Below are 15,763 nucleotides of genomic sequence, written 5' to 3'. Positions count from 1 at the left end.
GCTACCTGCCGTCCCTACGCTCTAACCACTAGGCTACCTGCCGTCCCTACGCTCTAACCACTAGGCTACCTGCCGTCCCTAAGCTCTAACCACTAGACTACCTTGCCAAGTTGTGTCCCTTATAAATATGCCCCAACAGAGGCAGTTATACCCCAACATTATTTTTGAAACAGGAAGTGACATCTTCTTGATTGCCAGGAACATGATGCTTGGCACAGAACTGACTGGGCAGCTGCCTTTCAAACAGGTAGATATAACATCTAGTCTAGACTAACTGCACCAGCGACAACAGGTTTTGATATTAACGACAACAGGTTCTGATATTAAAGACAACAAGGTCTGAATCACTGCCCCCTCTTCTTACCCTCTCTATCTCTCCCCTCTTTCTCTCTCTCCCTCTCTCCCCTCTTTCTCTCTCTCTATCTCTCTCTCCATCTCTCTCTCCCCTCTCTATCTATCTCTCTCTCCCCTCTTTCTCTCTATCTCTCTCTCCCCTCTCCATATCTATCTCTCTCTCCCCTCTTTCTCTCTCTCCCCTCTTTCTCTCTCTCCCCTCTTTCTCTCTCTCCCCTCTTTCTTTAGCCCAGCAGCATACCACCCTGCATACCACTGCTGGCTTGCTTCTGAAGCTAAGCAGGGTTGGTCCTGGTCAGTCCCTGGATGGGAGACCAGATGCTGCTGGAAGTGGTGTTGGAGGGCCAGTAGGAGGCACTCTTTCCTCTGGTCTAAAAGATATCCCAATGCCCCAGGGCAGTGATTGGGGACACTGTCCTGTATAGGGTGCTGTCTTTCGGATGGGACGTTAAACGGGTGTCCTGACTCTCTGAGGTCATTAAAGATCCCATGGCACTTATCGTAAGAGTAGGGGTGTTAACCCCGGTGTCCTGGCTAAATTCCCAATCTGGCCCTCAAACCATCATGGTCACCTAATAATCCCCAGTTTACAATTGGCTCATTCATCCCCCTCCTCTCCCCTGTAACTATTCCCCAGGTCGTTGCTGCAAATGAGAACGTGTTCTCAGTCAACTTACCTGGTAAAATAACGGTAAAATAAAAATAAATAAAATTCTCTCTCTCCCCTCTTTCTCTCCCCTCTCTATATCTATCTCTCTCCCCTCTCTATGTCTATCTCTCTCCCCTCTTTCTCTCTCTCCCCTCTTTCTCTCCCCTCTCTATATCTATCTCTCTCTCCCCTCTTTCTCTCCCCTCTCTATATCTATCTCTCTCTCCCCTCTTTCTCTCTCGCTCGCCATCTCTCTCCCAGGTGCTCCTCCACTCACTGGTGAGGGATAAGCATGGCAGGAAGATGAGTAAATGTCATCGGCCGTTTAGACGTCATCAGACCTGTCCAGCCAGCCAGCCTAGTCAGACCTGCCCAGCCAGTCAGCCAGCCTAGTCAGACCCGCCCAGCCAGCCAGCCTGGAGATATACAACTTTTTTATGAGTAGCAGAACAATTTATTACAGGGAAGATCAGCAGAGTACTAAATCCTGGCGATGCTGGAAGGACACTACTGTCATAGTATTGATAATCTTGTTCTGGGCTGTAAAAACAACAGGGGGAGAAGGGAGAAGATGGAGGATGTCATGCAGCTGTGAACTTTCCAGTGAAACCTCTAAATTTCAACTTGGCAAACAACCCGTAGTGGAGCTACACAAATTACAAAATGACTTAATCTCACTCTTTCTCTGTCTCTGTCTCTGTCTCTGTCTCTGTCTCTGTCTCAGTCTCTCTCTGTCTCTGTCTCTGTCTCTCTCTGTCTCTCTCTGTCTCTCTCTGTCTCTCTCTGTCTCTCTCTGTCTCTCTCTGTCTCTGTCTCTGTCTCTGTCTCTGTCTCTGTCTCTGTCTCTCTCTCTCTGTCTCTCTGTCTCTGTCTCTGTCTCTGTCTCTGTCTCTCTGTCTCTGTCTCTCTCTGTCTCTGTCTGTCTCTGTCTCTGTCTCTGTCTCTGTCTCTCTCTCTCTCTCCTTCTCAGTGGTTCCAAGAGAAAGTGAAGGAGGCAAACCTTGCCATGGAAGCACAGGTCAGCCATCTTACAAGGCCCAGGGTGAGCTCCTCCCTGCCTGATCTTACAAGGCCCAGGTTACAAGGCCCAGGTTACAAGGCCCAGGTTACAAGGCCCAGGTTACAAGGCCCAGGTTACAAGGCCCAGGTTACAAGGCCCAGGTTACAAGGCCCAGGTTACACGGCCCAGGTTACACGGCCCAGGTTACACGGCCCAGGTTACACGGCCCAGGTTACACGTCCCAGGTTACACGTCCCAGGTTACAAGGCCCAGGGTTAGCTCCTCCCTGTCTTATCTTACAAGGCCCAGGTTACAAGGCCCAGGTTACAAGGCCCAGGTTACACGGCCCAGGTTACACGGCCCAGGTTACACGGCCCAGGTTACAAGGCCCAGGTTACAAGGCCCAGGTTACAAGGCCCAGGTTACAAGGCCCAGGTTACAAGGCCCAGGTTACACGGCCCAGGTTACACGGCCCAGGTTACACGTCCCAGGGTTAGCTCCTCCCTGCCTCTCTCCAGGCTGTTATCTGATGACTCTTTCTGAAGGAGTTGGACAATAGCATGAGCTCCATGATAATGACAAAGCAATTTGTACCTGGGGGAGTTTTTATGTTTCCATAGCTACAATATCACAGTCTCTCATGTTAATGGTTCTGTCTGTCTCTCTCTCTCTCTGTCTATCTGTCCGTCCGTCTGTCAGGCGAGGACATCAGTCTGTCTGTGTTCCAGTGTTGAGCTGTAGACACTTCTGTAACAAGATGTGGCAGACAGTGAGATTCACATTGGATGTAGTGGAGGATAGAGGGGCTGAACAGGGAGCACTGGCACATGGATTAGATTTATACTGTACTGGAACACGAGTAGACATGACAATATTATATCCATATTCACGTCATATTGTCACTTAGTCATGCATTAATGGCAATGGGAAACTAAGTGAAAATGTGACTGAAAGTTAGGATTCGCCCAAGTCTAAAAATGCTGTTATAGCTGGAAATACATCTTAAATGGTTCTCTCTCTCTCCCTCTCATCCCCTACCTCTCGCTCCCTCTCCTCTCAATACAATTTAAAGGGTTTTATTGGCATGGGAAACATATGTTAACATTGCCAAAGCAAGTGAAGTAGATAATAAACAAAAGTGAAATAAACAATGAAAATGAACAGTAAACATTACGCTCACAGAAGTTCCAAAATAATACAGACATTACAAATGTCATATTATGTATATATACAGTGTTGTAACAATGTACAAATGGTTAAAGTACAAAAGGGAAAATAAATCAACATAAATATGGGTTGTATTTACAATGGTGTTTGTTCTTCACTGGTTGCCCTTTTCTTGTGGCAACAGGTCACACATCTAGCTGCTGTGATGGCACACTGTGGTATTTCACCCAGTAGATATGGGAGTTGATCAAAATTGGGTTTGTTTTCAAATTCTTTGTGGATCTGATCACCCCAATCCAAAAAAGGGCTTTATTGGCATGGGAAACACGTTTACATTGTTGTAGCAAATGAAATAGAGAATAAGGGAAATAAACAAATGTTTCAAATGTTATATTATTGGCTTTGTACAGTGCAGTAGAAAATAGTTGAGAAAATAGTTGAAGTATGAAAGGGAAAATAAATAAACAGATAATGTCAGTGGTATTTACAATGTTGGTTGTACTCCACTGGTTGCCCCGTTCCCATGGTAACGGGCCACACATCTTGCTGCTGTGATTACACACTGGGATATTTTGCGTAACAGACGTGGGAGTTAATCAATGTTTGATTTGTTTTCAAATTATTTGTGGGTCTGTGTAATCTGTGGGAAATATGTGTCTCTAATATGGTCATACATTCAGGAAGGTTAGGAAGTGCAGCTCATTTGGCACCTCATTTTGTGGGCAGTGGGCACATAGGCAGACCTGGCTCTCGAGAGAAGACAAGCTATGGCGGCCTCTCTCAATAGCAAGGCTATGCTCAATGAGTCGGTACATAGTCAAAGATTTCCTTAATTTGGGTCAGTCACCGTGGTCAGGTATTCAGCCACTGTGTACTCTCTGTTTAGGGTCAGTCACAGTGGTCAGGTATTCTGCCACTGTGTACTCTCTGTTTAGGGTCAGTCACAGTGGTCAGGTATTCTGCCACTGTGTACTCTCTGTTTAGGGCCAGATAGCATTCTAGTTTCCTCTGTTTTTTTGGTTAATTCTTTCCAGTCTGTCAAATAGTTATCTTTTGGCTTTCTCATCTGCTTTGTCCCTCTCTCTCTTTACAACTCTTCTCTCTTTTATTATTTCTGCTCAACTTCCTGACAGGCACTTCCCTCAGAGGAAGCAGACTTCCCTCTGGTCCAGGAAGAGGTGAGGGTAGCCAGGTTCCTCAGGGCCCAGTGTGGCATGACCAAGGAGAAGTCTGACAGTTAGTCACTGTCACATCAATGGCCCAACTGAAGTCAGCTGGATAGATACATGTTATGTCAATTAGCCTGGTATTGGATAAGTTGACACAACACTTTACTTCATTGATCTCACAGATTTAGTAGTTGACCACACAGAGATTTGAGAGGTGAATTATAACATTGGTTTAATGTGACCATTGCATGTTCTACATAGTTGGCCCTGGAATAACTATTTATTTTTAATTTTATTTCACCTTTATTTAACCAGGAAGGCCAGTTGAGAACAAGTTCTCATTTACAACTGTGACCTGGCCAAGAATAAAGCAAAGCAGTTCGACACATACAACAACAAAGAGTTACACATGGAATAAACAAACATACAGTCAATAATACAGTAGAAAAGGTCTATATACAGTGTGTGCAAATGAGGTAGGATAAGGGAGGTAAGGCAATAAATAGGCCATGGTGGCAAAGTAATTACAATATAGCAATTAAACACTGGAATGGTAGATCTGCAGAAGATGAATGTGCAAGTAGAGATACTTGGGTGCAAAGGAGCAAGATAAATGTCACGCCCTGGCCTTAATATCTTTGTTTTCATTATTATTTTAGTTAGGTCAGGGTGTGACATGGGGAAGTTTGTGTGTTTTTGTATTGTCTAGGGTGTTGTATGGTTTAGAGGGTTAAGGTGTATAGATGGTTTAATGTTGTGTGTAGTTGTCTAGGAAAGTCTATGGTTGCCTGAATGGGTTCCCAATTAGAGACAGCTGGTTTCTGTTGTCTCTGATTGGGAGCCATATTTAAGGTAGCCATAGGCTTTAGTTTGTTGTGGGTAATTGTCTATGGTGAACGTTTGTAGCCTGTGTGTGTGCACTTCGTTTATAGCTTCACGGTCGTTTATTGTTTTGTTAGTTTGTAAGTGTTTTGTTTCGTTTTTTTCTTCTTCACAATAAAAAGAAGATGGCTTATTTTCCACATGCTGCGTTTTGGTCCGTCTCTCCCCCACACGATCGTGACAGAATTACCCACCAACATCGGATCAAGCGGCGTGTAAAGCGGCAACAGGACCCACCTACACAGGATTCTTGGACATGGGAGGAGATACTGGATGGTAAGGGACCCTGGGCACAACCGGGAGAATATCGCCTCCCTCGTGAAGAGCTGGAGGCAGCGAAAGCCGAGAGGAGGCGATATGAGGAGGCAGCACGGAAGCAAGGCTGCAAACCTGTGAGTAATACCCAAAAATTTCTTGGGGAGGGGCTCATGGGGAGTGTGGCGAGTCCAGATGGCAGATCTGCGTCAACTTCCCGTGCTACCCGTGAGGACTCTAAGAAGGAACCTGAGCCAGTCGGGCTGATATTGGAGGTGAGCAATGGGAATGATATAGAGACTGTTAAGGATTTATTGGGGAGGTTGGAAGAGAGTGAAATGAGGGAGCTGCTGTGTTGGTGCGTGAGGCACAAGATCCACCCGACAGAGCATGTGCGGGATGTGATGTTACCTGAGTCAGCTCTCCATGCTCGTCCTGATGTGCGTGCTAACCGTCTGGGAATGACAGTCCCACGAACCAGGCCTCCTGTACGCCTCCCTAGTCCTGCACCTCCTGTATCAGCCCCACGTACTAACTCTCCTGTGACAGTCCCCAGCCCAGTACCACCAGTGCCTCCTCCACGCACTAGCCCTATGGTGCGTGTCTCCAGCCTATTACCACCAGTGCCTAAACCATGCAACAAGCCTCCTGTGTGTCCCCAGAGTCCTGTGCGTCCTGTTGCTGCTCCCCGCACTAGCCCTGAGATGCGTGTCCCCAGTCCGGTACCACCAGTTCCAGCACCACGCACTAGGCCTAATGTGCGCTCCCAGGGTCCAGTATGCCCTGTTCCTTATCCCCGCACTAGCCCTGAGATGCGTGTCCCCAGCCCGGTACCACCAGTTCCGGCACCACGCACTAGGCCTAATGTGCGTCCCCAGGGTCCAGTATGCCCTGTTCCTTCTCCCCGCACTAGCCCTGAGATGCGTGTCCCCAGCCCGGTAACACCAGTTCCGGCACCACGCACCAGGCCTACAGTGCGCCTCAGCCGGCCAGAGTCTGCCGTCTGCACAGCGATGCCTGAACTGCCTGTCTGCCAAGCGCCATCTGAGCCATCCGTCTACCCAGCGCCATCTGAGCCATCCGTCTACCCAGCGCCATCTGAGCCATCCGTCTACCCAGCGCCATCTGAGCCATCCGTCTACCCAGCGCCATCTGAGCCATCCGTCTGCCCCGAGCCATTAGAGCCGCCCGTCTGTCCCGAGCCGTCAGAGCCGTTCGTCAGTCAGGAGCCGCTAGAGCCATTCGTCAGACAGGATCTGCCAGAGCCGCCAACCAGACAGGATCTGCCAGAGCCGCCAACCAGACAGGATCTGCCAGAGCCGCCAACCAGCCATGTGCAGCCAGATCCGCCAGCCAGCCATGAGCAGCCAGATCCGTCAGCCAGCCATGAGCAGCCAGATCCGTCAGCCAGCCATGAGCAGCCAGATCCGTCAGCCAGCCATGAGCAGCCAGATCCGTCAGCCAGCCATGAGCAGCCAGATCCGTCAGCCAGCCATGAGCAGCCAGATCCGTCAGCCAGCCATGAGCAGCCAGATCCGTCAGCCAGCCATGAGCAGCCAGATCCGTCAGCCAGCCATGAGCAGCCAGATCCGTCAGCCCCAGCCATGAGCAGCCAGATCCGTCAGCCCCAGCCATGAGCAGCCAGATCCGTCAGCCAGCCATGAGCAGCCAGATCCGTCAGCCAGCCATGAGCCGTCATCCAGCCAGGATCCGCCAGAGCCGTCATCCAGCCAGGATCCGCCAGAGCCGTCATCCAGCCAGGATCCGCCAGAGCCGTCATCCAGCCAGGATCCGCCAGAGCCAGCCAGCCAGGATCCGCCAGCCAGCCAGGATCCACCAGAGCCAGCCAGCCAGGATCCGCCATCCAGCCAGGATCCGTCCCTCAGTCCGGAGCTGCCCCTTATCCTGGTGCTGCCCCTTATCCTGGTGCTGCCCCTTATCCCGGTGCTGCCCCTTATCCCGGTGCTGCCCCTTATCCCGGTGCTGCCCCTTATCCCGGTGCTGCCCCTTATCCCGGTGCTGCCCCTTAGTCCGGTGCTGCCCCTTAGTCCGGTGCTGCCCCTTAGTCCGGTGCTGCCCCTTAATCCAGTGGGGTTAATGTGGAGGGTGGCCATTTGGAGGAAGCTACGGAGGCGGGTAGTGACTGTGGTGGGGTGGGGACCACGACCAGTGCCGGAGCCGCCACCGTGGACGGAAGCCCACCCAGACCCTCCCCTAGACTGTGTGCTGGTGCGCCCGGAGTTCGCACCTTAAGGGGGGGGTTATGTCACGCCCTGGCCTTAATATCTTTGTTTTCATTATTATTTTAGTTAGGTCAGGGTGTGACATGGGGAAGTTTGTGTGTTTTTGTATTGTCTAGGGTGTTGTATGGTTTAGAGGGTTAAGGTGTATAGATGGTTTAATGTTGTGTGTAGTTGTCTAGGAAAGTCTATGGTTGCCTGAATGGGTTCCCAATTAGAGACAGCTGGTTTCTGTTGTCTCTGATTGGGAGCCATATTTAAGGTAGCCATAGGCTTTAGTTTGTTGTGGGTAATTGTCTATGGTGAACGTTTGTAGCCTGTGTGTGTGCACTTCATTTATAGCTTCACGGTCGTTTATTGTTTTGTTAGTTTGTAAGTGTTTTGTTTTGTTTTTTCTTCTTCACAATAAAAAGAAGATGGCTTATTTTCCACATGCTGCGTTTTGGTCCGTCTCTCCCCCACATGATCGTGACAATAAATAAATAATTACAGTATGGGGATGAGGTAGATTGGATGGGCTATTTACAGATGAGCTATGTACAGGTGCAGTGATCTGTGAGCTGCTCTGACAGTTGGTGCTTAAAGCTAGTGAGGGAGATATGAGTCTCCAGCTTCAGAGATTTTTTTCAGTTCGTTCCAGTTATTGGCAGCAGAGAACTGGAAGGAGAGGTGGCCAAAGGAAGAATTGGCTTTGGGGGTGACTAGTGAGATATACCTGCTGGAGCGTGTGCTACGGGTGGATGCTGCTATGGTGACCAGTGAGCTGAGATAAGGCGGGGCTTTACCTAGCAGAGACTTGTAGATGACCTGGAGCCAGTGGGTTTGGCGACGAGTATGAAGCGAGGGCCAGCCAACGAGATCCTACAGGTCGCAGTGGTGGGTAGTATATGGGGCTTTGGTGACAAAATGGATGGCACTGTGATAGACTGCATCCAATTTGTTGAGTAGAGTGTTGGAGGCTATTTTGTAAATGACATCGCCGAAGTCAAGGATCGGTAGGATAGTCAGTTTTACGAGGGTATGTTTGGCAGCATGAGTGAAGGGTGCTTCTTTGCGAAATAGGAAGCCAATTCTAGATTTAATTTTGGATTGGAGATCCTTAATGTGAGTCTGGAAGTAGAGTTTACAGTCTAGCCAGACACCTAGGTATTTGTAGTTGTCCACATATTCTAAGTCAGAACCGTCCAGAGTAGTGATGCTGGACGGGCGGGCAGGTGCGGGCAGCGATCGGTTGAAGAGCATGCATTTAGTTTTACTTGCATTTAAGAGCAGTTGGAGGCAACGGAAGGAGAGTTGTATGGCATTGAAGCTTGTCTGAAGGTTAGTTAACACAGTGTCCAAAGAAGGGCCAGAAGTATACAGAATGGTGTCGTCTGCGTAGAGGTGGATCAGAGAATCACCAGCAGTAAGAGCAACATCATTGATGTATACAGAGAAGAGAGACATTGGTGTTGTGACCATACCCCTACGTGCAGTGGTGGCCCATGCTTGGAGTCGAGTCACATAGGCATGAATGTAAAATAATACATTATTCACATACCACTGTTGTGTGTCTGTCATCAAAAGATGGCATGCTATATCCTATATAAAAAAAGGCTTTCATTTAAAAGATATCACTTTTCAGGATGAATTGTATATGAGTAAGCACCACCAACAGGCAGTAGCACTACATTATTTACTGGACAAGGTCAAGTCTCTCTGTTTGAAGTGTAATGATATGACTTGTCAACTCTCCTCAATGGATCCAGGGGTGGGGCCAATTTTGAGCGGAGAAAAAAGGTCCAACTGATTGCACTCCGCGTAGGGTTTTGTTTCAGCAGAACACTGCATTTAACTAACCATAGACACAACAGATAGAAAGCAAAAACAACGATTACAACGGTTGTCAGGGTACTTTGTTACTAGGGGAAATTGTAAAGGGGAGGAGGAGGATTGTGGAGGTTGGCCTTACTTAATGAGTCAATCCGGAAGTAGAGTGTATAATTCGGTGTTAAATGAAAAATAACGTCAAGAGCCAGTGAAAAAGACACGGGCTTGGACGGAATTGGTAGGAGAGCAGTGGTGAAGAGGATGGTGATTATCGCAAATTCATCTCGGTGAATTATTTTGTTGATATAAAAAACAACTTAACACATCTAGCTAAATGGCGGATTCGAGGTAGTGAGGGGTGATCGAGCGGAAAATGGGAACTGGACATGCAGTGAGGTACTGACACCGGTGAGAAAAACGGAGAGGAAGAAAAGTGAGAGTGGAGACCACTCATCGATATCAAAGCGGCTTTCCAGAAAGCAGGCAACACGTCCTACAGGGGAAATGACAAAAGGTGACGTGGAAATTGTACTGCTTAGTTGGATAGATAGTTAACGTTAGTTGTCTGAAGTTAACTTAATACATTTGACTCGATGTACCTAGCCAGCTAACTAGCTCGTTATGGAACTAACGTTAACTAGCTAGCATTTGTTTTCTGAAAAACTCGATTTCTGACTTATTAGAATGTGAGCTAGTTAGCATCAACAGTATGTAGATGTTCAGGTATTGTAATTTCCCAAAGATGTTTAAATAGTTGTGGTTGCAATAAGTGTGAATAGCTAGCTGTCCCAGTCATGCAATTAATCACATGCAAGCTAGCTAACGTTACTAGTTCGAAACGTTAAGTCAGTGGGAGCACTAGATTGTTTGCTATTTTTTATTGTGAAATAGTTGTGTAATTTGATCACGTTTGTGTTATTATTCATAAACTATTGTAGGTATTTTCTGATTTTTTTTCCATTCATTTGGCAATGGCGTTTGCCAAGTTGTTGCTTTGTAATTGGCCACGTCTTTGACTGGCAAGCGATAGTCGAGTTATAATGTAGCAAGTTGTCAAAACAAAAGTAGCGAAGTGACACGGATTCATAAGTTGTATTGAGACTGACTTCACGTTTCTTTATCGTTATACTGAAGCCAAGTTTGGTTTAGTAGACTACTCTTCTCTAGGACACTTCCACGTAGTTACTTTAATAACAAACCGAATTCCAGCAATACTACTGAATCAGGTGAACTTTTACTTACAGTGTTTTAACCACTCAGGTACTTAAGTGTCAGAGAGAGAGAGAGAGAGAGAGAAAGGCGGGGTATGTTAAATAGGAGGTTAGAGTATCCAATGGCCTGTTCCTTTTGAGGGAGAGCAACAATCCCCTCCCATTTCTTTTCTCCCACCTCATTTCCCATCCTCCCCCTGCCTTTAAACCTTCATGATTTGTTTGAAGAGACACTGGAGAACTAGACTGCTCTGTTTCAGGTACTGAAGAACAATACTTTTGTTCACCTTTTGGGATCTCCTTTCAAACCTTTTTCTTCTCTGGCTTTTGTGTAACTAGTCTCTTACAATGCTACCATAGATTGTCAAATGATTGCCACCTCCCTGTTTTATTTCCATCTTTGATGTTTGTCTACCCATAAGTCTATGCTGTCTACTCCTCTGTCCTCAAACCTCAACACCTCTAGTGCAGTACCTCCTCTCGTTCTTTTAGTTTTTCCCTCCATTGCTCCATGCCCTCGTTCTCTCACGCTATAGCTGTCTAGTGTTGCAATCTTACCGTGTCTAGGTGTTTGAAGCCATGTGTTTTCAGATGTAATGGTTAACTGTGTGTGTGTGTGGTGTGTGTGTGTGCTAGTGAGTGTCAGATGGAATAGTCATAGCTCTTAGTGTTCTCATGGTCAGATGGTGAGCTGGGTAGATTAGTCTCTCCAGCTCTGTTGAATTTGTTGCTCACCGATTTCCCCTCTAATAGTGATGGGGAACAATCAATAATTACATATTGGTATATTATTTTTGACGATGTATCGTTTTGACAGTATCGCCATATTTTTGGGGGGCGCTAGTTTGCGGTATCTGCACCAAAACTCCAGTATTTTTCCTTCATAGCTTGTTTTTTTTAATCTTCTTTTTAAAGGGATACTTTGGGATTTTGACAATGAACTCCTTTATCTCCTTCCCCAGAGTCAGATGAACTCCTTAATGCTGGGGAAGTAGATAAAGTGCCTCATTGCCAAAATCCCAAAGTATCCCTTTTTAAATAGGGAGCCAATTTGTTTTCAGCACTTATTTCCATGACTGATCAACTTGTTTTCCATTGTCTAGTCCCTCTGCAGCAGACATATGGTGAGCAATATGTTCGGAACATCCACTTGCAATAAAATCACAGTAATAGAATCGCAATACATATAGAATCGGCACAAACATTTTTGTTTGTTTGTGATAATGTCGTATCATGAGGTCCCTGGCAATTCCAGCCCTACTCTCCAGTCTACATTTCCTGAAAAGTAGAAAGTGGGTATAAGCATCAGTTAGTTAGCCTAGTATTTCCTGTGAACAAAGCATGGAGGACAAGTGTTAAAGTTGCAGGCTACAGCAGCACATTACTCATCCAGACTGGGACATCTACTCTGAGAAGCTAGTTTTGTATTTAGTCCGATTGACATACTTACAAGATTATTGTTCTTGTGATCACCTGTAATTGGTTTAGACACCTCGCCTGTTGAAAGTCTCCTGTTAGGATATACAGTGACCTCTTTCTCCCAACCTGGACTCAATCAATCCCCGTATCTAAGCCTCACGAGGCCATCCTTCATAAATGGCATCTGGAAACCCTTCTGCCCATGTCTCTCTGCTACATTGTGTTCTCAGTATCTGTAACCCCCATTTCTTTCTGTCCTCCCTCTATAGAGCGTATTGTCTGTTCAGAAGGGCATTTCAGGATGTAGGTCAGTTAAGGGAAAGGGTTCTCTTGGATACACTAAATAGTTAAACTATTAGCACAGATTTGGTAGATATTTGACCATGAGTTTCCACACATGTTTTCTGTGATATCTAGGCCTATTTTATGGAATTTGACTGTCATTTCAACACATTCTCAGTCATTGAAAGCTGCCCAGATATTGCAAACACTGTTGGCTAGATCCCTGACCTGGTTATGAAGCTTGGATATTATTTGGTCAGCTTGCCTTTTTAAGGCTGGATGTTTTTTGTTGCTGTTGAAATGCTCACTCCGCAAGTATTTACAGCATTTGTAAAACCAAGGAGAAGAGGTGACTGGTTTTAGTTTAGTTTATTAATTCGACCATTTAAAAAAAAAAAAAAAAAAAGCACACATAACTTAAAAGCTATACATGCACATAAATAAAATCATGGAGGATAACACACAATAAAGTCTGGGACTTATTTCCATTGTGGTCCTCTTGAGACAAGATGGCTATACAAGATCGAACACAGTACGGCAGTGAAATAATACAACAAAAACATAAAAGAAGAACATCTATCATCATTCCAGTTACATCATAGGGGTTATTCATATGGGCATAGAGGACATCAAACATATTTTTACTTTATTTTTTAAAGCTGTCCAGAGAGGACGTTGTTTTTATAGGCAGAGGCAACTCATTCCATTCTGAGGCTTCAGTATACAAGACAGTACCTTTCCCAGCATTACTCCTGAACCTGTATAAGCACACATCAGCAACACCTGATCTGGTGCTGTGATTGTGTGCATCCCTAAGACGAGGAATGTAATCACTTAAATATCTGGGCGCAGGACCATAAGTACTCCTGTAAACCAAACCTAGTCTAATCTGGGACACCCTAGCCTCAACAGGCAGCCAGTTTAGTTCCTGAAAGCAGCTCATGCCTATGTGAGTACGTGGACTCACCTTCAATACTACCCTGAGCCCAGAATAAGTTGATATCTGGAGTAGAGGTCGACCAATTAATCGGAATTGCCGATTTCAAGTTTTCATAACAATCGCAAATCGGTATTTTTGGGCGCCAATTTTTATTTTTTATACACTGCTCAAAAAAATAAAGGGAACACTTAAACAACACAATGTAACTCCAAGTCAATCACACTTCTGTGAAATCAAACTGTCCACTTAGGAAGCAACACTGATTGACAATACATTTCACATGCTGTTGTGCAAATGGAATAGACAAAAGGTGGAAATTATAGGCAATTAGCAAGACACCCCCCAATAAAGGAGTGATTCTGCAGGTGGTGACCACAGACCACTTCTCAGTTCCTATGCTTCCTGGCTGATGTTTTGGTCACTTTTGAATGCTGGCGGTGCTCTCACTCTAGTGGTAGCATGAGACGGAGTCTACAACCCACACAAGTGGCTCAGGTAGTGCAGCTCATCCAGGATGGCACATCAATGCGAGCTGTGGCAAGAAGGTTTGCTGTGTCTGTCAGCGTAGTGTCCAGAGCATGCAGGCGCTACCAGGAGACAGGCCAGTACATCAGGAGACGTGGAGGAGGCCTTAGGAGGGCAACAACCCAGCAGCAGGACCGCTACCTCTGCCTTTGTGCAAGGAGGAGCACTGCCAGAGTCCTGCAAAAGGACCTCCAGCAGGCCACAAATGTGCATGTGTCAGCATATGGTCTCACAAGGGCTCTGAGGATCTCATCTCGGTACCAATTCTAAAGTCACAAAGCGCGTCCACTATAACGTGACGAAATGTCCAAAAGTTCCATAAAAGTCAGTAGAAACATGTCAAACGATGTACTGAATCAATCTTTAGAATGTTGTTAACATACATCTTGAATAACGTTCCAACCGGAGAATTAGATTGACTTCAGTTGAGCGATGGAACGGAGCTGCCTATCACGTGAACGCGCGTGGTCAATGCATGGTCAGCTCGTGGCAGTGGTGAATCATTCCTGTCTCCTTCGGCCCCCCTTCACATTAGATTCATCAGACAAAGTTCTATTGACTGTTGACATCTATTGGAAGCCGTAGGAAGGGAAATCTCATCAATATCTCGCTGTGATTTCAATGAGAGCTTGGTTAAATCTGCCACCCTCAGAAAAAATCCAAACAGGAAGTGGAACTTCTCAGGTTTTTGCCTGCCATATGAGTTCTGTTATACTCACAGACATAATTCAAACAGTTTTAGAAACTTCAGAGTGTTTTCTATCCAATACTAATATGCAAATATTAGCAACTATGACTGAGGAGCAGGCTGTTTACTCTTGGCACCTCTGTGCACCTTTCATCCAAGCTACTCAATACAACCCTGCAGCCATAAGAAGTTAACTTATTCATACATTTGCTCATGTACAATTCTCTCCATGATCTTTGATGTTACACAGAGGATAGATACAGGCCTATAATTCCCAGGGTCAGACTTTATCCCCTTCTTATACAGAGGTATAACTTTAGCTTGTTTCATGTCCCTGGGAAAGGTACCTTGTTCAAGAGAGAGATTAACAATATGCGTAATACAAGGGCCAATTTGCTCAGCAGAATCTATTAGAAACCTTGCAGGAATATTATCCAGGCCTGTGGCTTTGGAGCATTTAAGCTCTGCCAGCATACTGACTATTTTGGCTGTTTGCTACCTTTGCAAAAGAAAAAGAGTTTGGCTGAACCCCTAACTCTACATAATACTTCTCGACTTGGTTGCTTCCATACAAACCATAAATAATGCTTCTGGTGCCAGGTTTGTGTGAGCTCTGAGGGGAAAGCTTGAGTCTCTTTTTTAAAAATCGTCATCATATTGACTTTGTGTGGTACGCTCTTCTCTCAAACCACTTATTAGAGTGGGTTGCATAAGTAATAACTCCGAAGATTTGACTGAACTAAGGTAAGAAGTCATATGTGTGTTTATGACTAAGTTCCTTCACTTTTTAAAACTAGACAAATCAACGGTGAGAGCTAATATGTACCGGGTGTGTGACACGTGTTCTAGGTATAAGCCTAATCCTACCATCTGGTACGAACACTGTTCAGACAGGAAAACATTCAGTTGTCCTGAAGGGAAGTTTTAAAATGTTTTTAATGTAGGCTAAACGATAGTCGAATCAGCGTGATGTGCATGGATGGACCTAGTCAGCCAGGCTAGAGACAAGGATAAGGGATTTACGAAGCTACGTAAGACTTGAGATGCACCCCGACAAGTACGTCTACTGATATAGTGTACGTTCTGTCCCTCTGGTCCCTACCTCTGGTCCCAAACTCTGGTCCCTCTATTCCCTAACTCTGGTCCCTAACTCTGGTCCCTCTATTCCCTAAC

At 45.9% G+C, this 15,763-nt stretch overlaps 1 protein-coding gene across 5 annotated transcripts in view; it reads left to right on the top strand.

The window, feature by feature from the left end:
• Nucleotides 1-9,513: 9,513 nt before the first annotated feature.
• LOC129830701 (alpha-1,3-mannosyl-glycoprotein 2-beta-N-acetylglucosaminyltransferase-like) overlaps nt 9,514-15,763 on the top strand; it is a 36,599-nt gene continuing 30,349 nt past the window's right edge. For 3 of the 5 annotated variants that reach the window (XR_008755625.1, XR_008755624.1, XM_055893319.1), the window contains exon 1: nt 9,515-10,039. The gene's annotated coding sequence lies outside the window, so the exon portion shown is untranslated. Of the gene's footprint in view, nt 10,040-10,416; nt 10,997-15,763 lie in introns of those variants that run through there. The other 2 variants (XM_055893321.1, XM_055893320.1) reach the window with 2 other exon arrangements.

This window comes from Salvelinus fontinalis, chromosome 32, assembly GCF_029448725.1.
Source record: "Salvelinus fontinalis isolate EN_2023a chromosome 32, ASM2944872v1, whole genome shotgun sequence".
Lineage (NCBI taxonomy): Eukaryota > Metazoa > Chordata > Actinopteri > Salmoniformes > Salmonidae > Salvelinus > Salvelinus fontinalis.
The sequence above is the reverse complement of the archived record's forward strand: the minus strand, read 5'-3'. Positions and strand labels throughout refer to the sequence as shown.